The sequence below is a fragment of the Hylaeus anthracinus genome, unplaced genomic scaffold (assembly GCF_026225885.1).
Source record: "Hylaeus anthracinus isolate JK02 unplaced genomic scaffold, UHH_iyHylAnth1.0_haploid 2, whole genome shotgun sequence".
NCBI lineage: Eukaryota > Metazoa > Arthropoda > Insecta > Hymenoptera > Colletidae > Hylaeus > Hylaeus anthracinus.
The window spans coordinates 952766-968286 of NW_026534838.1; the positions used below are offsets into that span (position 1 = coordinate 952766).

The window sequence follows — 15521 nt, forward strand, 5'->3', positions numbered from 1 at the left end:
GTTTTTTCCCTGGAACATCCCTCGAATCCAATGAACCGTTTCGTATATCCGTAATTCAGCCGGATTTTCGCGGCGCCGTGCACACATGCATACACCCACGCCACCGTTACATTGGCCGTATATAAAGTTTCATTGTGCTGTCTTCTCCGCGCCTATCTCTCTTATTTTTCTGTAATTCGATACGTCGGGGAAAATTGCTATCGTAGTTGCGGTAATGCTTTCGATCCACCTCCCCTCCCCTCCCCTCCTTGCCACACATAAATATTTCCATTGTGCGATGTCGATTTCTTGCCCGATTATTCGAGCAGATCAACGCCTGGTAAATCGATTTTTATGTGGTGTGGGCGTGCCTCGCCGCGACTCGCTGGCCCTGAAAGGAAAGGATTATACCGGATCGAGCGTAAATAACGACGTACATTTACTGGAAAAGGGAATATACCCCCGATCTCCTACTGTACAGGGTGTCCGCGAACGTTTCGGTCTCCTGGATACTTTTGTTGCGGGTATTGGACGTCTATGTGGAAATAAGGAATCACGTGAACGATTCGAGAATATGTACAAGGGATGTGAATTATTCTTTGCTCTTTGTCTGTGGTATTGTGTAGGATTTCTTTGGGAATGGAGAAGAGTTTTTGGAATTTTAAGGTCGTTTTATTGTGGTTCCGTCTGCTGGGTATTAGATTGTTTTCAGGAAAACTTTGTGGAGCAATTCTTGTATGAAAGTTTCATTCCTTCGTGAGATACTAAATAACTCTTCTATAAACGAAACATAGTGGATTTACCACCGCCTCACAGTGTATAATACAAGTCAATATTTTTAGAAACCTTAAAAAAGATTCCCATAGATTTGAAGTATTGAGTGATACGAGTGAAAGGTGTACAAAATTAGAGAGCCCATAACTTCTGAGTTTGACACGAAAAATATTTTGAAAATACTACAATTGTATCATCAATATATATAATTTCATTTATATTTTGTCGGTAAAACAGAATGCACTGCCAATAAAACAAAACGTCCTATTTTATTGACAAAATATTCTGTTTTACCTACAGCGTATCTACATCTCGCACCCTCAATCAGCTCTACTTCCGAAAGTTCGTGAACTCCCACGTTTCCGAGTTAGAGAAACGTTGGGTAAGGTTGGGGCTAGCGGTCTGCAGATTCTCGAACAAAATTAAAACTTCTCCGGGACGGATCATCTTCCGGTAACTACCAACAAGTCATATTTCTGTCGAAACGTGCGTCCCCTCGTTTGTCATACTCTTCGACCGGTTTCTCGGAAGCAATTCAAGAAGCGCAAATAACTTGTGGAGGGTGGGGGGAGGGGACGGTAGAGGGGAGTAGAGGTGGTAGAGTACCACCGACGGAGTTTACGCGCCAAACTTCTCCCTCCGAATCAGCTGCGAGTGCATTTTTCAAACAACTTGTTGACACTTATGCAACGTGGCGGTACAAGCACACGGGATGCACACAACTTTTATGCTTTATCGTGCCACACGGCAAAAGTTTCCGAAATAGCAGAACGGCCGATTCACGTGCAGACAATGAAGACGCCAACATATGGCAGCCCCCCCCCCCCCTCAAACCATCTGCAACCAGAATTTCATTCGATTGTACGCCCACGGAAATAAGTTTTGATATTATTTCGGAGTTGCTGAATCCATTCGACGCCTGCTACGTTCCGCGAAGATATTCGAGGAAGTTGTCGGGAGAAATTTGTACGAGAAAGCCTCGGGATGTAATGTTTGCGTTAGGCTGTACCTGTGTGAAATCACTGGGTCGAAATGGAAAGGATGAGATTTTGGGACATGGAACGTTGGTCCGTTGAATGCTTCGTATTTGTGAAGTATTTAAATTGTTGAAGTACTTTGATTACAGAAATATCTGAGTAGGTGTCGTTTGAAGTGTCGCAGCTCACAATGAGCTGCGACACTTACAGAACAAGGTATGTGAACTGTGATTTTTTCTTGAAGTTAGGTTGATTTAAAGTTCGTTTACAGTGAATCCTTTTAAAGTGGAATAGAGTATGTGAACTGCGATTTCCTCTTGGAACAAGACTGGTTTAAAGTTTATTTATAGTAAATCCTTTTATTGCGGAAGTTATTTGAAAAATGGAATGTTGGTTCGTTGAACGCTTCGTATTTATGAAGTATTTAAGTTTTTTAAATACTTTGATTACAGGAAAATCTGAGTAGGTGTCGCTTGGCTCGGAGTGAGCTACGATACTTACAGAACAGGGTATGTGAACTGCATTTTCTCTTGCAGCAAACCTGCATTACAGTTTGTTTACAATGAATCCTTTCAAAGTGGAAATTATTTAATTTCTAACTATGACAGTTAGAGAACACGGTGGGTGAAATTTAATAAGTTTATCCTAAATCTCTTGTCCTCTTTACGAGATCATCGAGAAAGTCAATTTTCATTATGGATCTTCTGTTCGTTAACTTCTTAAGAATTTGACAAACTTCCTTCCTTAACACAAACAATAAAAATGAAAATACATATCTTTTACCACACTTTGGTAGTTATTGTTCTCAATTAAATCTGTCTTAAATCAATATTACGACTGGTAACCATATGCTACCATTTGGCTTTTTGTATTTCTGCTGTTTGCAAGAATTTTTTAGTCGCAATTCCTAACGCCATAGCGGGAATGCTGCAAGTGATGGTCAACTGACAGACTGATTGACTTGCGCCTGTAGCGACTGGCGTTTATATTAATTGGCTATTCGCGAAAGATTGTTTCCAGATTTTCCGCGCGTCAAACGTCATCTAGGGGAACTTCAATGATTTTTTAAGCTTTGCCAGTGGATTTTCCACGGCGAGAATTTTCCTATACATTATTTTGAAAATTATTAAAAACTAGCCTAGTACTAGTCATTGTAAATTATAACTAAATAAATTGTTTGCAAGCGTAAATTTCATTACTTCCACTGCTCCAGAACACACCTTTAGTTAAAATCGTCCAATAGACCTCGCAGCTCTTTGCCCAAATGGTTGCTGCACTACTAATAATATTTACGAAAGAACATCAAACTAACCAAATACCGTAAATACTTTCTCTCCCAGTTATATAAATATAAATATTGGCGATTCCATGTTAAAGGAACGATTCCAACGTTCGAGGGATGCAAACATTATTTGGCATTGCTGGAAAAGCGAAGTAGAAGAATCATAGAAATTAAATATGTCCTCTAATATTTATCATTAACGTAATCGGTAAATGTTTTACAAATATTTGTTTGGTGATGTTATTCATCCAAGTCATAATTTTAAGACATACTATCACCAGATTTATGTTTGTATGATATTACATCTATAAATAATAATAGCATCTAATAATAATATTTAGAACACAGGAAATGATCTATGAAACCAATTTCACGCAGTCAACGTGTTAACAGTATATATCAACAAGCCAAAGGTGTTAGGAACACTGTGTGTAGATTCTTCGTCTAGCCACTAAATATCCTCGTGTTTAAGATAGGCGTTTCCACGCAGGTAGTCTTACTAACGAGTCTGTTATAGTAGGATTAAGCTTAGTTGTCCGCTCAGGGCCATTTCGGTGACTGTAAATTACGTCAGACACGAGTCTCCTCTTATGACGTCCCAGGTTGCTTCTCTTGTTAAGAGATATTGTGCTTGTAGATTTGTGAGAAGAAACGTGATGTTGAATAACGTTGTAGTACAAACTGTAACATGGATTTGCTTTTTAAATAATTAATTTAATTAATCAGAGGAAAATAAATAGTTTCAGAAATGATATAATTTCTTCTGATTTAAATAAATGATTACTCACAAATGGACTTTATTCTAATAATTCTAAGAACAATTCCAAGTTTCATTGCACTTCTTTGTCACTAATTCAATCATTTCTCTTCTGTTTCAGGTAAGCCACGAATCCATAGCTAACTCCTGAATAAATTGACCAGCGCAGGTATTTGTCATTATTATATATTCTTAAGTATCCCATGAAATCTTTCTATGGCATTGATTCCTCGTATAAAAAGAAATCAAAAAATCCTTTACCATTTTCCAATCTGAAGCTTCGTTGCAAAGATACAAGCAATCAATGTTAAATGGTGTGATCCACGTTGCGCGCCATTTAATTTCAGTCAGCTGACCGCGCATGCGCCATGCCTATCAAAGACCCCACGTGACCATGCGCTCACACGCGCGCAAACTTCAACTGATTATATCTCGGCAGCTGAGTATCGTATTGCAAAACGGAAAAAGACTTTTGGATTCATATTTACATGAAGAATTAATCTCAATAGAATTCCCACAATAATGATAACATTTACTCGATATCTAAGAAAGTATCTTTGCATCTTTCCGAGAAGCATACTTTCCCAATTAAAAAACGTTCGAAACGATGAAACTCCCAGATGTTGGATTATTTTTATATCGAGCATCGTCGAACCTAAACGGAATCCAATGTTCCTGAGATTGGAGGAGCAAAAGAACGCATTTATCGAGTTATCCCGGAAAAACGAGTACGTACCCCTTTTTTTCTCCCTCTGTCAAATCGGCAATTACTTTCTCACGATCGAACATGCGATGGAAATGACGAGGAGCAGACGAGGAGCGTTTCGTTCAGTGCAGCCGCCGCGGGCACAAAAACCCACCGCTGCTTGTGTTTTATCATGTGTTGTTGGCAGCGGGCCACCCGCACGCACGACCTCACATCGCTATTTGTTGGTTTCCGTCTCGTTAGGTGGAAAATCTATTTCTTTTCGTCGGTATTGTGCGAACTCCCGTTTGTACAGGGTCTGAAACGCTCACCGCATCCATATCCCGCGATTCTACGAAAACAGAAAGGGAAAAATTGAATCGAGACAGCTCAGAAGAGCGGCGGGGCGGCGGTGGCGGGCGGGGTGGGGGGTGGGGGTGAAAGAGAGATTGCGCACGAGAAGCGATATGCAGGACGATGCACCCGGGGTTTTTGCACCACGATTATTCGTATAGACATTTTTTTGGAAACGTAACACGAGCAATTTGGATTTACACGCCGCTGTATCTCCGCTTTGATTGTTTGCTAGGATTCTTTTATTCCCTCTTGTCGGCGATAGTTCGTGCTCCGTGTAGCACGTAATGGGGAATGATGAGCATGAGGGAGGAAGAAGCTTTCACCGCTTGCTTTCACAATTTTGGGGAGATTTTTTTTCCTGGAACAAGGTTGGGTTATTGGATATGACTCGATATATCCACTGTGTTGGGAGAAGAGCAATAATTTCAGTAAAATACTTGTAATAATGCTTTATCTCAAATATTTAAATGAAATTCTGCATGCCTATATTCAATGAATAATAAAACGGTAAAATTTACTGTGGAGATAGGGAGAATTTTGTGGATGTCCAAGTAGTCAACAGAAATTTTGTAATAAACCAAAGGTGCCATAAGTCAACATGCTCCGGTAGATATCTTAACTGTTTCTCATATTACTCAAATTACAAAATATAGGGTCTTTCGTTTGTTTAGGTGGCTGGCGTGGCAGCTGTGTTACCATTTCTCCGCTAGTGGCGCTAGTAGTAGGGAAAATAATAACGTTTTTTGTAAAAGATGCAGGTATTCTTATATTCTACGGTCTAAACACCCGGTACATATATATTTTTATATTTTTTTGTCAATATATTGAACTAAACTCGGTAATTATTTCTGATGTGCAGCTGGAATACGGTTTTATGAATCTAACTTGAACTTACTGAACAATGTGTATATAATCAGGAGTATAGTATCAAAAAATATTCACATATGTATATAATTAAAAATACATTTACCACCTATGGACAATAAACACATTTTCTTAGAGAAAATATTTTTGCTCTAATGACTGACTAAATAAATATTTAACAAAAATGAGTGTCCCCCTTTTTCTGTCACTTTTTTCATTAAACGCGACTACAAGAACTGTTATAATTCCTTTGTTGGTACTAAAAGCAAATTTATTCTGCAATAATTTTCCCCATTCTGTCGTAATGAATTCCTTCATTTATTCTCTTCAGAAAACACAAGAGAAATGAAAGTAAGATTAAAAAAGAAGTGTATCTACCATAGTGTATATTTTCACAAAGAAAATACAACGAATACGAAGACTTTTCTGAAAGGGGAAATTCTCGTTTAATTAAACGAAAGTGCACGTAATAGTTTGTTATTAAAAAAGAAATTTCTAAGTTCCCCTTTAAAAAATCCTTAAGGGCTGAAATAACAATATGAACCAAATATTAAGTGTCGTTTGTGTCTTTTTTTTATTAAGACAAATTGTGAACAAAGTTAAAAGAAACTTTACACAAATTGTTCTTTGTAAAAAAAAAATATCCAATTTTCTTCTGAAACCCTTTGCCTTCCGGCCATTAAGGGTGAGTGTTTAAATTATAAAATTTTGATATCGTTTTCCATAACATTGGGGTGGCCAATTTAAATCAAAACAGGCTCATACGATTCATATTTAATCGAAGAATAATCAAGTGAAGTTTTGTTAAACTTCTGCATATATGCAATTCTGCATCTCTTTGATCTTCTACTCGAGACACAATTATAAATGATTTTCATATCATTCTGTTATATTTAGATTCATTAATTTTCAAGTTAAGATTCACGCTTTAATGTTTTAATATAATATTAGAGGTACTAGAAAGTAATATTATTACCTTTACATTAAATTCAAACAAATAAATTTATAATAAATTTTTATTTTTGATCAATTTGGACAGTCCACATGGATTGCTTTGATCATGAGTATTTGGCACTCACAGGGTTAGCATAACATCTACACACTGAATAATTTTCAATTAGGTTGGTTCAGAGGTTAGATCTTCAAAAAATTAAGTATTCTTAACGACAAAGAATCCTATGAAATCATTTCTTTGCGTTGATTCCTCGTATAAAAAGAAATCGAAAAGTCCTTTACCATTTTCCAATCTGAAGCTTCGTTGCAAAGATACAAGCAATCAATGTTAAATGGTGTGATCCACGGTGCGCGCCATTTAATTTCAGTCAGCTGACCGCGCATGCGCCATGCCTATCAAAGACCCCACGTGACCATGCGCTCACACGCGCGCAAACTTCAACTGATTATATCTCGGCAGCTGAGCATCGTATTGCAAAACGGAAAAAGACTTTTCGATTCATATTACGTTCTTATATTCAAATCTCCATTTACGTGAAGAATTAATCTCAATAGAATTCCCACACTAATGATAACATCTATCAATTGCTTTTTATTAAATTACTTTACTTTTGTAATTAATTATTCAAAAAATTAACTGATTTGATATCGCTAGTATCGCTGAAAAAATCAGTCAGCCTGTTTAAACACAATATAGCATTCATGAACATTACAAAAAGTGTTGGAACGAGGAACAAGTGTTGGAACGAGCGCGTACCTGCTCGATTGGCGTAGGAAGTAAACGAATTCGATTTCAATCGAGGGATTATCGACCAACAGTTCACAATATTTCTCCCGTTAGAATGACATTGTCGTCGACTGGCTGGCGCAGAGCACCAGCCGCGGTCCGACTGCGACGAATAATCTTTTTATCGTGTTATTTTTGGCAGTTTAATTCGTTCGTCATACGCCACGCTCACGGCCCGCTCTCTCGCAATCAGCAGTCACTGGATTTAATGACGTTATCGAGGAACCGTGATTGAAGCAATATTTGCTTTGCACTTATTAGCAATTAGCCGATATCGTGCTTCCTCGGGCGGACATCAAACTGGTTTCTCGATTAACTTTTCACTTGATTAAAACATCACCGTAGGCTCTTTGTTGTTTTATTAATTCGGCGAGATTATTCGCCAGCACCGATGCAGTCTTCTAGCGGTTACACGATTATACGCCATTTAATAATTTAATAATTTGCAGACAATGCGAAATGCCGCTTCCAGGCCTCGAAATCGGCCAATAATTAGCGCGAGATTGCGAATAGATTTTTGGAATTCACTCAGGCCTCGTTTATGCGTCATCCTTGATATTGGACTTAATCTACGCTGCGGAGCATAACTATTGGATACAGGAAGAAGGTCGTGAGATTTCTTGGTTGGCAAAGGATTACAATTTTGATAATACAACGTGATGTTAAATTTATTGGTTTAAAAAGAAAATTTACTAAGTTTTCTTAACTTATTGCTAAAAGGAATAAAGATTTTAGGGAAATGTATTGGCACCTTTTTCAAGAAAATGGAACGTTCCTCCACATTTATAGATGCAAAGTTTTCACTATGGTTACATCGATTGATTCATCAAATTTGCTAATAAAAATGTCGAACTTGTGCATATTTTAGATTCTTTGTATGAAATGGAATCGACAAGTCCTTTACCATTTTTCAATTTGAAGCTTCGTTACTTAAACTTTAGTAACTAAAGTTTAATGGCGTGACTCTCGGAGCGCGCTATTTTGTCTCACCAGTCAGCTGATTGCGCGTTGCGGTTGTGAGAATCTGTATATCTATTAAGAGTCTGTGTAAAAGTTATAAAATTTTGATATCGTTTTTTATAAAATTGGAGTGGTCAATTTAAATCCAAATAGGCTCATATGATTCATATTTAATAAAAGAACAATCAAGTAAAATTTTGTTAAAATCTGTCATTAAATAAATTTACGAAATGTGCCTAATGTGACAGTAGAACAAAGAAGAATCGAAAAATATGTAACTGGGAATAAACATTTTTGAGATGACAGTAGTTGATTAACTTTGTTAATGCAGGAGGTTTATTTTTTGCCTCTGGACAAGTCCGTCGTAAATTTTGTTGAATATGCATTGGCCATGATTATTATCGATTTTCGATAATAACTTTGCTTAAAAATAAATATTAAAGACATCAAATATTTGTTCACCTGTTTAATCTCAGAATAGGGGAGATGGAAAAAACGACAGACTTTACAAAGAAAAAATAGAGTCTATTGTAAATTAACTCCATCGTGTCAGGGATAAAAAATTATACTAAAATTTAATTTTCAGTTATTTTCCAGATTAGTGGACTCCTTCGACAATTTTTACTCTTTATTCACCGGTAGTCTAATCGTCATTTTCCCTTGGCTAAAAATACTTTGTTATCTATTATCGAAATAGAATTGTATCCTTTTTTTTAATATGAATTATGAAATATTATATAATTATTATTTTGTACACGAATCCAAATAATTCGATTCAATTTATCAATATAAATAAATTGATTCATAATTTCAGATCTCAATATTATTTCAATGTGAATATTTCGTGAATATTAATCTAAACGATTCTAACAAAATATTATACTTTAAAATATTATAATGAAATATTGTATAAATATTATTCTATACACGAACCCAAAGAATTCGATTGAATTTATCAATATAAATAAATTAATTCGTAATTTTCTATCTCGATATAATTTCAATCTGAATATCACGTAAATATTAATCTAAACGATTCTAACGGATAAAAATATTATACACTACTAATGTTACGAAAACAAAAAACATTAAATTCAATTACATATCCAAACCAGTCGATAAAATGTTAATGACTTTAAAACGTCTTGAAGACTCACTAGTCTTAATTGTTAAATTTACAAACCTGAGATACAGTGCACTTTTTATACTTTTCCTCGCAATGAATAAATTTGTCTAGTTCCTTACAACTTGTTAACTCACAAGCTAGTTGCACCATTCGACCCATTCTCAGAAAGCTTGCCACGAATCGTTGATCGACGATCGACAGTCAAACTGTAGTTTCTAAGAGCGCGGGGGCGCCAAACAACTGAAAATAACGCGGTCATTCGGGACAAAGTTCCCCTAATTGCTTTTGTCAGGTTCGTTCCTTTATCTTCCGGTTCTTTCACCCTAAGTATTTCAGTACGCGCGAAACTGCCTCGAACTTCGTCCGTTTCCCCTTTCTCTTACACGTACATTAACGACCTTTTGTTACGCGGCCTAAAAACCTTCTTTCACACCTTTGATTCCTTCCATCGATTGGTCGACGCTGGACTTTCATGGAACGCCATTTGTTATTTATACTTGGACCACTGGACATGAATAATGGTTGTTAGAGAAATAAAGTAAATTTAAGGGGTTAGTCGCAGTCAGGAAGAGGAAAATGACATTTCTTTGTGATTTTTTTTTAGTTATTAAATAATAATTTGCATAAGTAACAATTAAGTATATTATAAAGCATCTTTTAAACAACTACAAAACATTTTTTGTTTTAAGAAACGTTTAATTTATATCGTCATAACAGCCGATGACGTAGACAATGATTTAAATACATAGGTTTGCGGTGAGCAAGATTTTTCTACACTTACCTTTCAGGTTTACCTGAAAACAAAAACAAAGGTATATTTCGAAAATAGATTAGTCTAGCGGGTCCCTGAACGAAGGATTTTGGAAAAAATTAATTCAAAACAAAATGCCGTACATCTGAAGTTGATTTTCAATTTTTTCACTAAAATTAAGCGATTCAATACAGGATAAAAATAAAGTATACAAGAAAATAAAAAATCCCTCGATCAGGGACCCGTTAGTCTAATATATTTTCTAAATCTACCTTTAGTTTTGTTTTCAGGTGCACCAGTTTGAAGAAATCTTACTTACCGCAAACCAAGTGGCCACCCACGCCATCGCCTGTTATGACGAAATGAATTAACCTTTTTTTCAAACAAAAATTCTTTTACAGTTCTTTGAGACATACTTTGTAATATATTTACATTTCATTAATAAAAATTATTATTTAATACCTTAAAAAAAAAACACACAAGAAACTGTCCGTTTCCATTTTCCTGACTGCGACAAACCCCTTAAAGTTTCGCGTCCCTATTCTCCAGAGGGCGTTTATGGGAAAGGGACCCGATGCGTTTTCTTTTTTTAGTTCCGAAATTTCCAGCACAGATTCAGCATGACACGCAGTGGAAGCGTGTTCATCTTAGTTTTATTTTATATTGCTAAGAAAGTTCTTTGTTCCTTTTGTGATATCATTTATTTTCACTCATGTTATCGATACATTCTATATTGTATGATTTAATAAATAAACATTAATAATGTGTTAAGGAGACCAGAAAGTAATGTCGTTACTTTTACATTAACCGTTTGATTGCTACGCGGCGCAAAAGCGCTGCGTTCATTTGTCTCGAAAATCGCGAGTTAGTGTGTCTTTGACATCAAGTCAAAGTATGTCCCGCAGTTTTCGTGCGTTCTTGTAAGAATTGCTTAGCAGTCAAACGGTTAATTCAACTAAATTCAAATAAGTAAATATATAATTAGTGTTTATTTTCAATCGAGTAGGTAAGCGTCCTCGTGTTAACAACCTTTTGCGACCTAGTGTGCAAAGTTTCCACCTAACCTAGAGTTAACCTACTTTAAACAGTCTAAACACCCTAAAATCTTGCTCTATGAACATTAAAATCCATCTAACCTAGACCTAACCTACTTTAAACAGTCTAAACACCCTAAAATCTTGTTCTATGAACATTAAAATCCACCTAACTCAAACATAACCTAATTTAAGTAGTCTAAACACACTAAAATCTTGTTCCATGTGTGACGTGGGACACAGATTCCTGCGTCACAGCTTAAATAATTTTTAAATATTATTATTATATATATTTTACTTGCCTATCGGCAAGGTCAGGTCTTTGTCACAGCAGTCCCGTACGGGCCCTGGCTCGTATGTGAATTTCTATGTCCTTTATTTTATTTAAGATTTGGGATTTCAAATGGATGCGAGCGGTTAATTCAACTATAAGAATGTTTTACTGTTAACATGCCACTGTAATATTTATTCAATTAATATTTTCGTGGTATTGATTTTGATAATACAATGAGTTGTGTGATTTGGATCAAATGTACGTTTGGTCGACAAGATTTAATACACACACTTTCCTTCCTTATAAACTCATACAGAAGATACACATATGAAATCGTCAAAAATTCAGTTACGCATTTAATAAAGAAAAACAATGAAAAAAACTATATATATTTGTTCCCAGAATATCAGATAGGGTTACCCCGGAAATGAAATATATCATTTATTAATATTCCAGAAACCAGAAATTGTAGTTTCATATAATAAAGAATACAATAAAATTGTCGGAATAATATTTTAGAAAATATCAATAGAAATACCACCCGAGAACATCAATCAGGGATTCCCCGGAAATGAAATATCATTTATTGATATTCCGAGTGGTCACAACAAAATACATTTATAAATATTGCGTTAAAGGAAGACAACTCACCACTAAATTTCTTTACAATATAAATCGAGAGAAACGCTGGTCTCGATTATGTGCGTTGTTCGAATCGCCCTGTGGTTGAAGGAAAGCACACACACGTGAAAGAATTATAATTTACGTAATCAAAAGCGAAATTACTATTTACAAAAAGGAAAAAGAAAATCTAAATCTAAAATGCTTTAAATAAATTAAAATAAAATTATTTTAACAAGGAATAAGAGTCCTTGCCTATCACTCACTTTTCACAAAATGAATTTACTTTAATACGGCAACTCTGCTCTAAACTATTCGCTCGGACTACTATCACGCTCGCGCGACTGTACGATGAGAAGTGAAAAGGCTCGTGCCTTGCTCGACCACGTAAACACGGTGGAACGTTCTAGAAGCTTTGGAGACAAAGGATCTTAGAACCACATGATCGTCGCCAGTTTATAGAAAAAGTCTTCGAGATTTCGCGACTCGGTACACGCAAGAATTTGGTGTTTACGAGTTGTACCGCGTCTCGCGCCTCGCGCCCACCAAACCGCTCGATTCGTCCTAGCGACAACGTGCGCGCGGACGAACCACGCTGCTATTCGAGTTACGGCTTCAGTATTCGGAGCGTACATGAAGAAGAAATAGCAAAATAAAGGTTTAACCTAAATGCGCGATATTTACATGTCCTTCTTCCAATGATATTTGTAACCGTGATATTTGAACGCGATGGTAATATTCGGTGTGCTTATCTTTCCAACAATTATACATGTATACGCCACTGTTACATTACATGATTTAACGCCTTTCATTCGTAACAAGCAACGCATTTAACATATTTACAATACTAAACCTATTAAAATATTAACAAATTGAACATATTTATAAAACTTTATACAAGGTGCGGCGCTGCCAGCAGGGTGAAAATGGCGTGACGACGTTGATTTCAAGGAAGGAATGTGTAACTTTATTAAAAAATGAATTTAATGAACTACCGTCAAAGGCTAGGTTTGTGTTCGATTAGAACGAATTCGGGATGGTAAACCATCTCGAACACATTCCTGCCGACGAAATCAAGGAAAATAAAAATTAAAATATCGGCACGTAACACATGAATTTTAAAATTCTATATGGCCATGGTTGAAAACAAATAAAATGGAAATTGGGGATACCTGAGACGATTCTGAACAACAATTTCCTTTGTAAAGATGTTGGGTGGCGCTTCGTTTTTAAATTATTAACGAAAAACCACCGACCAATCACGGCGCTCGAACGCGCGAGAGGCTGGCTCGAGCCAGCACGCTCGGGTCAGCTCACGGCTGGCACGGGCTACTCGGGCGCTGTGATTAGTCGGCGGTTTTTCGTGAATAATTAAAAAACTAAGCACCATCGGACAGTTTTGCAAAGGTAATTGTTGTTCAGAATCGTCTCAGCTACCTCCCCTTTGCGGGTCTTAGACTAATTCTGAGACACCCTGTATGAATGATAAACCAATATCAACACTCGCAGAAACGACATTACTTTCTGGTCCCCCTAATTTCTAAGAGTGGTAAAGATAGCAGATGCGTGCTTTTATCTATTCGTGAACTTTATACGTGAACATTTAATACTAGCTTGTGTATTTTTATTGCTTGTCACTTTTGATAGGTGTCGTTTGCAACAAAATTAGAGGATTATTGTATCGACGACTGGAAAATGAGTATTACGAATTTTACGAGGCTTGAGGTCTCAACTTTCGAATCCTGCGGAATTCCTGTGGAACAATTTGCTGGATTATGATTTTTCAAGCTCAAGAAAATTATTGTTATTCCCATAAAAGGTTGTTAGTCCACGTTTTCAGCTTTGAAAAATTGTACACAGTTTGCTACAATGAAATCGCTGAATAGAGTTTGAAAACTGAAGTTTCGAGCTTCAACGTTCTTTTTTACGTAATAGTATAGGTTTATTTAAGGAATTCGTAGAAACTTCGTATTTCGTTAAAAAGTAATTCCTTAATTCAGTTTTTTGTCTACATCAAAGCAAAAATATTGTATGTATAGATAATTCCAAGTCACTAACAAATCACAACAATCAAATAAAGATATACTCCACTACAGCAATAGATGTAACATTAAATTATTATTGAAGGCCTGTTATAATAAATCAGTTGCTCTGTGCAGTTTTACTTTAAGGAGGTGTAACGCAAAAGGTAGCCGCGACACTCTCCGCGCGCTGCTTTGGTCTGTCTCCTTTCCCAAGCCATAGTTCCGCCGTCCGCTAGGCCCGAACCGTGCGCTGCGGCGCTTTCTCACAAGTGAAGATAGTAGCACCGCGCATAAAGGCCGAGATGCGACGCACAGTGTTCCGGATGGCAAAAACCTGGCCAAAATTAGAAAGAGTTTTCGGATCTTCGTGAAACTTGGTATTTTATGGTTATTTGGGCCGCAAATTACGAATCTGGTATCAAAAATACAAAATTCAAAATGGCGGATCCAATATGGACGACACGTATATTACAAAATTGTTAGATTTTCATGAAACGTGGTATTTAAAAGTTATTTGGGCCGCAAATTACGAATCTGGTATGAGAATTGCAAAATTCAAAATGGCAGATTCAATATGGTCGATATGCATATTAAAAATATTAAATTATTATGAATTTTGTATAAAATAGGAATTCTAGGTTTATAGGGCAACATAGTTAGAATACATTGACAGAAATAACAATAATAAATTAATGTTAAATTGAAATTAAGGATAATAAGGTTTGTTTTAATGCCGCGTAAGTAGTCTTCCTTTCCTTGTAAGCATGGCGCAAAGCGATGCGACGCCAGTACTGCTTTTTCATGAAAAGCTGGCCAAGATTCATAAATTTTAGAATAAAGAATGCTGTTTTTAGTCTTTAGTTTCGTTTAAATAAATGGAAAAGTAGATCTTTCAAAAGTAGGCTACATGAATTTAGACGCTTGTAACCGAAACTTTGACAAATCATAATCTTGTATCCATTATTAAGTAAAAACGTATTAATGTTTTACATACTTCTTTTTTCATTTTATATTAAGTTTTATACTAATATATTAACCTTTACAGATATATCAACAAGTTATGCTAGTTGGACAGATTGTAAATGCTCCTACTTGGCACTTTAAATTTAAATAACTTAAAATGGCGCAAAGGGTATAGCCGGGTTTGGGAGTCAAAAGTGCCCTTAGACCGATTTCGATTCGCGATGATGTATTCGATAGGTTATCAAAAAAGACTAATCTGTGCCAAGTTTCAAGTTCCTATCTCGACGGGTGGGGGAGTAAACAAGAAAAACAAAAATCACGATTTTGACCAATTTCTCTCGTCCTGCTGCAT

The 15521-nt window shown here is 36.2% G+C and overlaps 1 protein-coding gene across 6 annotated transcripts in view; it reads left to right on the forward strand.

The window, feature by feature from the left end:
• LOC128892957 (uncharacterized) overlaps nucleotides 1-15521 on the forward strand; it is a 628453-nt gene that overhangs the window by 399299 nt on the left and 213633 nt on the right. Inside the window, exon 3 of one of the 6 annotated variants that reach the window (XR_008461222.1) lies at nucleotides 3891-4242. The exons of the other annotated variants lie outside the window; for them this stretch is intronic. The gene's annotated coding sequence lies outside the window, so the exon portion shown is untranslated. Of the gene's footprint in view, nucleotides 1-3890; nucleotides 4243-15521 lie in introns of those variants that run through there. 6 annotated transcript variants of the gene reach the window in all.